Source organism: Lissotriton helveticus, chromosome 1_1 (genome assembly GCF_964261635.1).
Source record: "Lissotriton helveticus chromosome 1_1, aLisHel1.1, whole genome shotgun sequence".
In the NCBI taxonomy this organism is placed as follows: domain Eukaryota; kingdom Metazoa; phylum Chordata; class Amphibia; order Caudata; family Salamandridae; genus Lissotriton; species Lissotriton helveticus.
Genome location: NC_136057.1, coordinates 1,717,971,804 through 1,717,980,111, shown reverse-complemented (window position 1 = coordinate 1,717,980,111; position 8,308 = coordinate 1,717,971,804). Strand labels below are relative to the sequence as shown.

The 8,308-nt window shown below is 56.5% G+C and overlaps 1 long non-coding RNA gene across 1 annotated transcript in view; it reads right to left on the bottom strand.

Moving 5' to 3' along the window:
• Window positions 1-228: 228 nt before the first annotated feature.
• Window positions 229-8,308, bottom strand: part of LOC144774119 (uncharacterized) — a 50,186-nt gene continuing 42,106 nt past the window's right edge. The window contains exon 4 of the long non-coding RNA XR_013600096.1: window positions 229-349. This is a non-coding gene — a long non-coding RNA (uncharacterized LOC144774119). The remainder of the gene's footprint in view (window positions 350-8,308) is intronic.

The following is an 8,308-nucleotide window of genomic DNA, read 5'->3' as shown; positions in this document are numbered from 1 at the left end:
ATGTTGCAGTTGAGTTCTGATTTGTGCCACAAATGAAAGTTTAATGCAGATAAGTAATCAGTTGTTTAAAACAATGGGATGAATAGGGACTGTTATTCTCTTCACCAATCAGACATAAGAAATTGCATCTCTTTGCATGAAGGGTGCTCTCAGGAAATGTTACAAAAGTGAACTTAATAATGGTGTCCTCTCCCAACACTCTCCCAACCATCAAACCGAACCCGACCGCTCCACCAGCGCAGGTGCACACCAAGGCTAAACCAATATTTCTGGTTGATTGTAGAAGCAGTCTTCATTACAGGAAAGAGCGTTCTGAGAATCAGATCTAGATATGGTTCCATTTCCGGTCCTATAAGAGAAAATAGGATGAACAATATTATTTAAACTACACACTAATACCAACTTAAGATGATGAGTGTGCTGCAAAGGTGGTGTTGATCATGAAACATATTGTAAAAAAATCTTGATGCATGGCTTTGTATATTTTCCACCCAGCAGAACATAAAACCTAATGCAATAAGCGGAAATTAACGTTTCACATTGTCTTTTCCCAGGATTCACTCACACCTTTTTATGACGGTGATGAAGGAGTTCGGCATTATAGCAGAGTTGCTGCATTTACAGAAATTCTAAATCCTTGTACAAATAAAGGCTTAATAGTTAAGTGGCTGGTTGGTGTAGAACTGTTTCAGTTTTTAACAGTTTTTTCCCAAGAGACATAATGAAACAAAACCTGTAAGGGACATCTGGAGCTGGTATGTGGTGCTAAAGAACAAGTTACTTACCTTCGGTAACGCTTTTTCTGGTAGATACTATATCTGCCTGTGGATTCCTCACCTTGTGAATATCCCCCTTGCGTCAGCAACATTCGGAAATTCTTTTTGTAGCTTCGCGCCGACGTGGATCCGGACGTCACAGAGGCAGGGCACCGCTCGCGACTCCGCTGACGTCACCGACGCCTATAATAGGCCCACGCCGGCGTGATGACATCAGTTCCGCCCTTTTTTCCGTGCCTTCGAGGCACCCGGACGGACCGATGACAGTAGACATATACACAGTATACGCATTATAGAAATCAAGGTAACACACACAGTGTGAAGCAAATGCAACAAAACATTTGAAATAAACAACTCCTTGACAATAAAATAATACATCATAGAAACTCTGGCATAGAAGAGTGGACAACGGGGAGGCGGGTGGGTCAGTGAGGAATCCACAGGCAGATATAGTATCTACCAGAAAAAGCGTTACCGAAGGTAAGTAACTTGTTCTTCTGATAGATACATCTGCCGTGTGGATTCCTCACCTTGTGAATAGAGTCCCACAGCAGTCCCCACTCCCGGAGGAGGGTGTCCACTCTTCTAGACCAGGAAATCCTGGAGGACAGAGCGTGCAAAATGACCTTCCCTCCTCACCTCGGAATCCAAGCAGTAATGCTTCGCGAATGTGTGGAGGGAAGACCAAGTTGCCGCTCTACAAATATCCTCAACGGGCACACCTCTAGCCAACGCTGAGGTTGATGCTTTAGCTCTCGTAGAATGAGCCCTTAGACCCTCTGGAGGCTCCTTACCGACCAAAGAGTAGCAGATCTTAATACAGAGGACGATCCATCTTGACAAAGTCCTCTTATGGACCGCTCTTCCTTTCTTGCAGCCAGCAAAACCAATAAAGAGCTGGTCATCCAAACGACAGTCTTTAGTCCTGTCCAGGTAAAAAGACACCGCCCTCTTGGGGTCAAGACGGTGTAATCTCTCCTCCTCCTTGGAAGGGTGTGGGGGACGATAAAAGGTAGGAAGGGTAATGGATTGACCAAAGTGGAAGGAAGTCACCACCTTTGGCAGAAAAGCAGCCCTGGTCCTAAGAACCATTCGATCAGCATGAATGGACAAGAAAGGGGGCTTGTAGCTCACTTACCCTCCTTGCCGAGGTTATTGCTACGAGGAAAACCGTTTTGAAAGTCAGAAGCCTCATAGGACATTTGTGAAGAGGCTCAAAAGGAGCACCCATTAAAAATGTCAAAACAAGATTTAAATCCCACTGAGGCACAATAAAAGGGGTAGGAGGGAACTTATTCGTGAGGCCCTTCAAAAACCTTAAAACTATAGGAGATTTAAAAAGAGAAGGCTGGTCAGGCAAACAGATAAAAGCCGACAGCGCAGAAAGATAACCCTTCACCGTGGCCACAGCAAGCCCTTGCTGTGCCAGAGAAAGGGCAAACTGGAGAACATCAGATAAATGGGCCATCAAAGGGTCTCTAGACTTCTCCCTGCACCAAGTAACAAATTTAGACCACCTATAAGAATAGATGGACTTAGTGGAGTCAAGTCTGGCTGACAAAATGACATCCACCACATCGTGAGGGAGAGAAAAAGAAATCAGTTTGCCCCGTTCAATCTCCAGGCATGAAGGTGTAAGGTCTGGAGGTGGGGGTGTAGAACCTGCCCCTCCATCTGAGAGAGGAGATCTGCCCTGTGAGGGAGACGGAGCGGCGGGTGAGAGGAGAGGTGGAGAAGATCTGAATACCACACCCTTCTTGGCCAATCCCGGGCGATCAATATGACTTGGGCCCGGTCTTGGCGAATTTTCCTCAGAACCCGAGGAATCAATGGTATGGGAGGAAACGCGTAAAGGAGTTGTGAGCTCCAACTCAACTGAAATGCGTCCCCCAAGGCTCCTTGCATTGGATACTGGAGACTGCAGAATGACAGGCAGTGAGCATTCTCGCGAGTGGCGAACAGGTCCACCCGAGGAGTCCCCCACATCTGAAAGATGTAGTGAACTACCCCCGGATGGAGCCTCCACTCGTGATCGGCAGAGAACTGCCGACTGAGATTGTCTGCACGAACGTTCTGAAGTCCGGCCAGATGATTTGCCATCATACAAATCCGATGGTCCTGAACCCAGGACCAGAGCCGCAGAGCCTCTTTGCAGAGACACTGCGACCCAACTCCTCCCTGCTTGTTGATGTACCACATCGCGGTCGTGTTGTCCGTCAGGACCTGAACAGACTGACCGCGAAGGGAAGGGAGGAAGGCCTTGAGCGGCAGACGTATCGCCCGTGTTGGACCCGGCCTCATGGCGTGGTCCTACCCCTCCCGCATGGCGGGCCCCGGACGACATCGGCCCTCCACAGAGCCCCGGGCGGCCCCTTCCGCCTGACCCTGCACGCACCAACACTATCGGCCCGGTTACCACCCCGGGCCTCCACACCGGCCTGACTCCCTCATGGGCCCATCACGTCCTGAGCACGAGGCCTCGCCCGACTCCATCTTGGGACCACCACGTCACGAACACGCGGCCCCGGCCTCGGCCCAGCGAAGCCCAGACATCGAGGCGCCAAGATCTACCCAGGTGGTCGAGTGGCCACTCGACAGATCCCGGAGGAGGGGAGTTTCGATGGCCCTCCAACCGTCCCTGGATGCCTGGTATCGATCGCCCCGGCATCCCTGGGTGCTGGCCCCACCCCCCTGCTGGGTGTCTGGACACCATCTTCCCGGCCCCTCTGACCCCCATGCGCGAGGGTCCGGACATCAAAGGACTCCAGTCCTATATCTGGGCCAGCCCCGGAGTAGGACGGCAGTTGTATCCTGGACTGGAAGCCCTGCTGACGTTGTCACGGCCGACACCAGAAGAACTCACTTGCCTGTAACCTGACGCTATCTTGGGAGCCTGCTGGCGCTGCTGTGGCCCACCTTTGCCGAACCCTCTTGAGAGCCTGCTGGCGCTGCCGCGGCCCACCGTTGCTGAACCATCTTGGGAGCCTGCTGGCGCTGCCGCGGCCCACCTTTGCTGAACCATCTCGAGAGCCTGCTGGCGCCGCCACGGCCCACCTTTGCTGAACCATCTCGAGAGCCTGCTGGCGCTGCCGCGGCCCACCTTTGCTGAACCATCTCGAGAGCCTGCTGGCGCTGCCGCGGCCCACCTTTGCTGAACCATCTTGAGAGCCTGCTGGCGCTGCCGCGGCCCACCGCTGCTGAACCATCTTGGGAGCCTGCAGGCGCTGCCGCGGCCCACCATTCCTGAACCATCTTGGGAACCTGCTGGCGCTGCCACAGCCCACCTCGCCGAACCATCTTGAGAGCCTGCTGGCGCTGCCGCGGCTCCACCTCTCGGAACCCCCCGGCTCGAGGATTGAGAGCTGTGCGCAGGGTATCCCTTCTTACACCCTAACCGAGACTGTCCCGCTACCCTGACCCCCCTTGTTCGAGACTATCGCTGGGAACCAGCGGCCTTTATTTCCTGATAAAGCTTACGAACTCAACCTCTGGTGTGGTGTCCGTTTGTAGTGTGTGGTTCCTCTGCTGTACGATCCTGGGAGAGGGCCCTCACCCCGGAGGCCTCTCAGTAACGCCCGGCTACTTCTTGACGGAGAGGTGGACCAAGGGGGGGTAGTCAGACACCTTCTGCCGCCCCCGGGGTCGCCTTTCCAACATTGGTGGCAGCGGTGGGATCCGAGCCGACGCAGATCGTACAGAGAGTAATTCGCTCACTACCGAGAAAAACACACCGCGACCATGACCACTCAGGAAACCAGACCGACAGCGGAATTCCAGAAAGAAAAGATGGAAGACTACAGCCACAAGGAATTAAAACAATTCTGCAAGGACCTAGGCATCGCTACCACGGGCCTCAACACCAAAGAGGACTTTAAATCAGCCCTGCAAGCCTGGGCGGACGCTGATAACGCGCCGCCCCAGAATGAAGATAACCCGGGCCCACACGGGCACACGGAGACCGACGCGAACCCAGCGGGGGAAAGACCCGCCAACCTGTACCCGGCCCTCCCCCGCGGAGACGCCCGAGAACAAGAAAGGAACCGGCTCCACGAGTTGGAGCTCGCCCGACTCCGACAGGAAGGAGAGATACAGCTGGTAGAAAGGAAATTAGCCCTCGAGCAACTACGGCTAGAAGGAGACCTAGAGGAAAGGCGAAGACAACGAGACCTCGAAGAGAAGAAACTCATGCTCGAGCATGAGCGCGGCCTCAAAGAACTGGAAATCAAGGCCAAGACAACAGAAACCGGCACCGCCGGGGGTAAGACCTCACCCCCGCCGGTGGACACGAAGGTGCACATACCCAAGGAGGTCGTCAAAGAATACTACAAGAACGACGACATCCAACAGTGGTTCAAAGCCTATGAGGTCGCCATGACCGCCCATCGAGTACCCCTCAAAGACTAGGGCGCCGGATTATGGGGAAAGTTCATCAACGAGGGGAGAGACGACCTGCTAGAGCTCCCCGACGCCGAGATGACCTCGTACGAACACATGAAGACCACCCTCCTCACTCGCTACGGACTCACCCCCGAAATGTACCGGCAGCGATTTCGAGACTGTAAAAAAATTCCCGGTATCACGTGGGTGGAGTACGTGAACTTTTACAGCAGAGCCTTCGAAGGGTGGATCAGAGGCTGCCAGGTCACCACCTACCAGCAGTGGTCGACCTCATCCTATGGGAGCACCTTTCCAATAATTGCTTCGTCGAACTCCGGCAGCACCTCCTCGGCAGCAAATTGACAGAGCCACGAAAACTCGCTGTCGAGGCGGATAGATGGGTGAGCAACCGAGTTCCCTGGAGTCCGATGGGGGACTACAGCCAGGGATCCACAGGGAACCACCGACCACGGGGCGGCGGAGGAGGCCAGAGCAGTGGCCGAGACACCCCCACGGGGCCATCCCCTACCTCCCCGTCACCATCCGTGGGTTGGAGGGGGGGCCCCCCAGCAAGACCCGGGCCCCGCCCGAATGTTACGTGCCACAGATGCCAGCGACAGGGCCATTATGCGAACGACCCTCTCTGCCCGATGAACCAGCGACCCGGCACCACCGGTCCCCCGAGCCGCCAGATCGCGGCCGCCGCCCTGAGTGCAGAGGGAGGCGAAGAAGAGGGCGACGACACCGAGCAGGCCGAGTGGGAACCCGCAACCATGACCTTAGCCTGCCTGGGTGATCGAGACATGATCCCCCGAGACCCGATCCCAGGTAACACCCAGAAATACCGCTAATGGGTCACCATCAATGGACGCCGGGCCGAAGCCCTCCGGGATACTGGAGCCAGCGTGACGGCGGTCCGCTGTCACTTGGTGACCCCCGAATAAATTCTCCCCAACGTCTTGTGCCCTGTGCGGTCGGCGGACAACTCTGAAAGTTTGTGCCAGATGGCCCGCATCCCCTTCGAGTGGGGAGGGGTGTCGGGCATGCTGAAAGTGACTGTCCGGGACGATGCCCCCGTGGACTGCCTCCTCGGGAACGACCTGGAAAGTTCCCTCTGGGCCGGCGTAGAGCGGAGAGAGCATCTGGGGATGCTAGGCCTTCCCGAGTGGGTTTGCGCGACCACCCGCTCCATGTCCGCCCGGGCCTCACCCCAACGGAGGATGCCCCAATCGAGGAGCCAGAGTGGCCCGCACCTCTACCGCCCGCCGTCCCCGAGGACACCGACCCTGAACCCGGCCCCCAGGGGCCCAGCCATGAAGAAATCACCGAGCTCGGCCACCTTCCAGAACTAGCTCAGTGGCACCAAGAGGGTGGCCCCACCCGCGAACAATTCCGACAAGAACAGAGCACCTGTCCCTCCCTCGAGGGAATTCGACGGCAAGCCGCCACTCAAGCCGCGGGAGACCCTGCGGGGTCCCACTGGGTCTATTGGGACAACGACCTTCTCTACAGTGAGCAGAAGATTGCCGAACTAGGGGCCAGCCGGGTGCTGGTCGTTCCCCTCCGATTTCGAGACTTCCTCTTGAACTTAGCACATGATGTGCCCCTCGCCGGGCACCTGGGGCAGGACAAAACTTACAGCCGCCTGGTGACTCATTTCTACTGGCCGAAAATGCGCAACGATGTACACAATCACTGCAGATCCTGCCCGACCTGTCAAGCCAGCGGGAAGAGCGGGGGGAAAGTCAAAGCCCCGCTCCAGCCGTTTCCAGTGGTCACCACCCCTTTCGAGCGAGTGGGGATAGACATCGTGGGGCCCCTGGACCCCCGCACCTCTCAAGGGCACCGCTTCATCCTTGTGCTGGTGGACCATGCCACCTGCTATCCGGAAGCCATCCCCCTCCGAACCATCACGGCCCCAGTAGTAGGCCGAGCCCTAATGGGGATCTTCTCCAGAGTCGGCTTCCCCCGAGAAGTCGTGAGTGATCGGGGCACAAACTTTATTTCCAAATATATGCGATCCCTGTGGCAACAGTGCGGGGTCACATACAAGTTCACCACCCCGTATCACCCCCAAGGGAATGGACTTGTGGAGCGGTTTAACCGAACACTGAAAGGGATGATCAAGGGCCTAGAGGAACCGCTACGACGCAAATGGGATGTTCTGCTGCCTTGCCTCCTGTTTGCATATCGCGAAGTACCCCAGAAGTCCCTGGGGTTCAGCCCCTTCGAACTATTGTATGGGCACCCGGTCCGAGGCCCCCTCAGCCTGGTCAAAGAAGGCTGGGAGGCGGCTGTCCGAGGTGCTCCACCAGATGTCTACCAGTACCTCCTGACCCTCCGCAACCAGACTCGGAAGTTCCGGGGACTTGCCGAAGCCAACCTTGAAGCCAGTCAGGAGGAGATGAAACGCTGGTATGACCAGAACGCCTCGTCCATCGAATTCGAACCGGGCCAGCAGGTCTGGGTCATGTCCCCGGTTGAACCTTGTGCCCTCCAAGACAAGTGGACGGGGCCCTTCAAAGTGGTGGAGTGCAAGAGCCCCGTCACCTATCTGGTGGACATGGAGTCCCCCAGGAACCCCCTCCGGGTTCTACACACCAACCGGCTCAAGCCGCACTTTGCCCGCACTGAACTCAGTCTACTGTTAGCGACCGATGACGGAGCTGAAGACTACTCCGAACCTGTGCCAGATCTCATGAGCACCACTGAGAAGGACGGCTCCATCGAAGGGGTCATTCTCTCCTCCACCCTAACCCCGGAGCAGCACCATGACTGTCGGCAGCTGCTGGGGCAGTTTGCAGATCTGTTTTCCCTCACCCCCGGAATCACCCGGTGGTGTGTCCACGATGTCGACACCGGAGACAGCCCGCCGGTAAGACACCGAGCTTTCCGAGTGCCCGACCGCGTGCGGGCCTGCATCCAGTCCGAGGTGGCCAAGATGCTAGCGCTGGGGGTAGTCGAACCCTCCGACAGTCCGTGGGCCAGCCCCGTTGTCCTGGTCCCTAAAGCCACCGCCCCCGGCACGCCCCCGGAGCTCCGGTTCTGTGTTGACTACCGGGGGCTGAATGCCGTCACCAGGACCGACGCCCATCCCATCCCCCGGGCGGATGAACTGATCGATCGCCTAGGGGCTGCGAAGTATCTCAGCACCT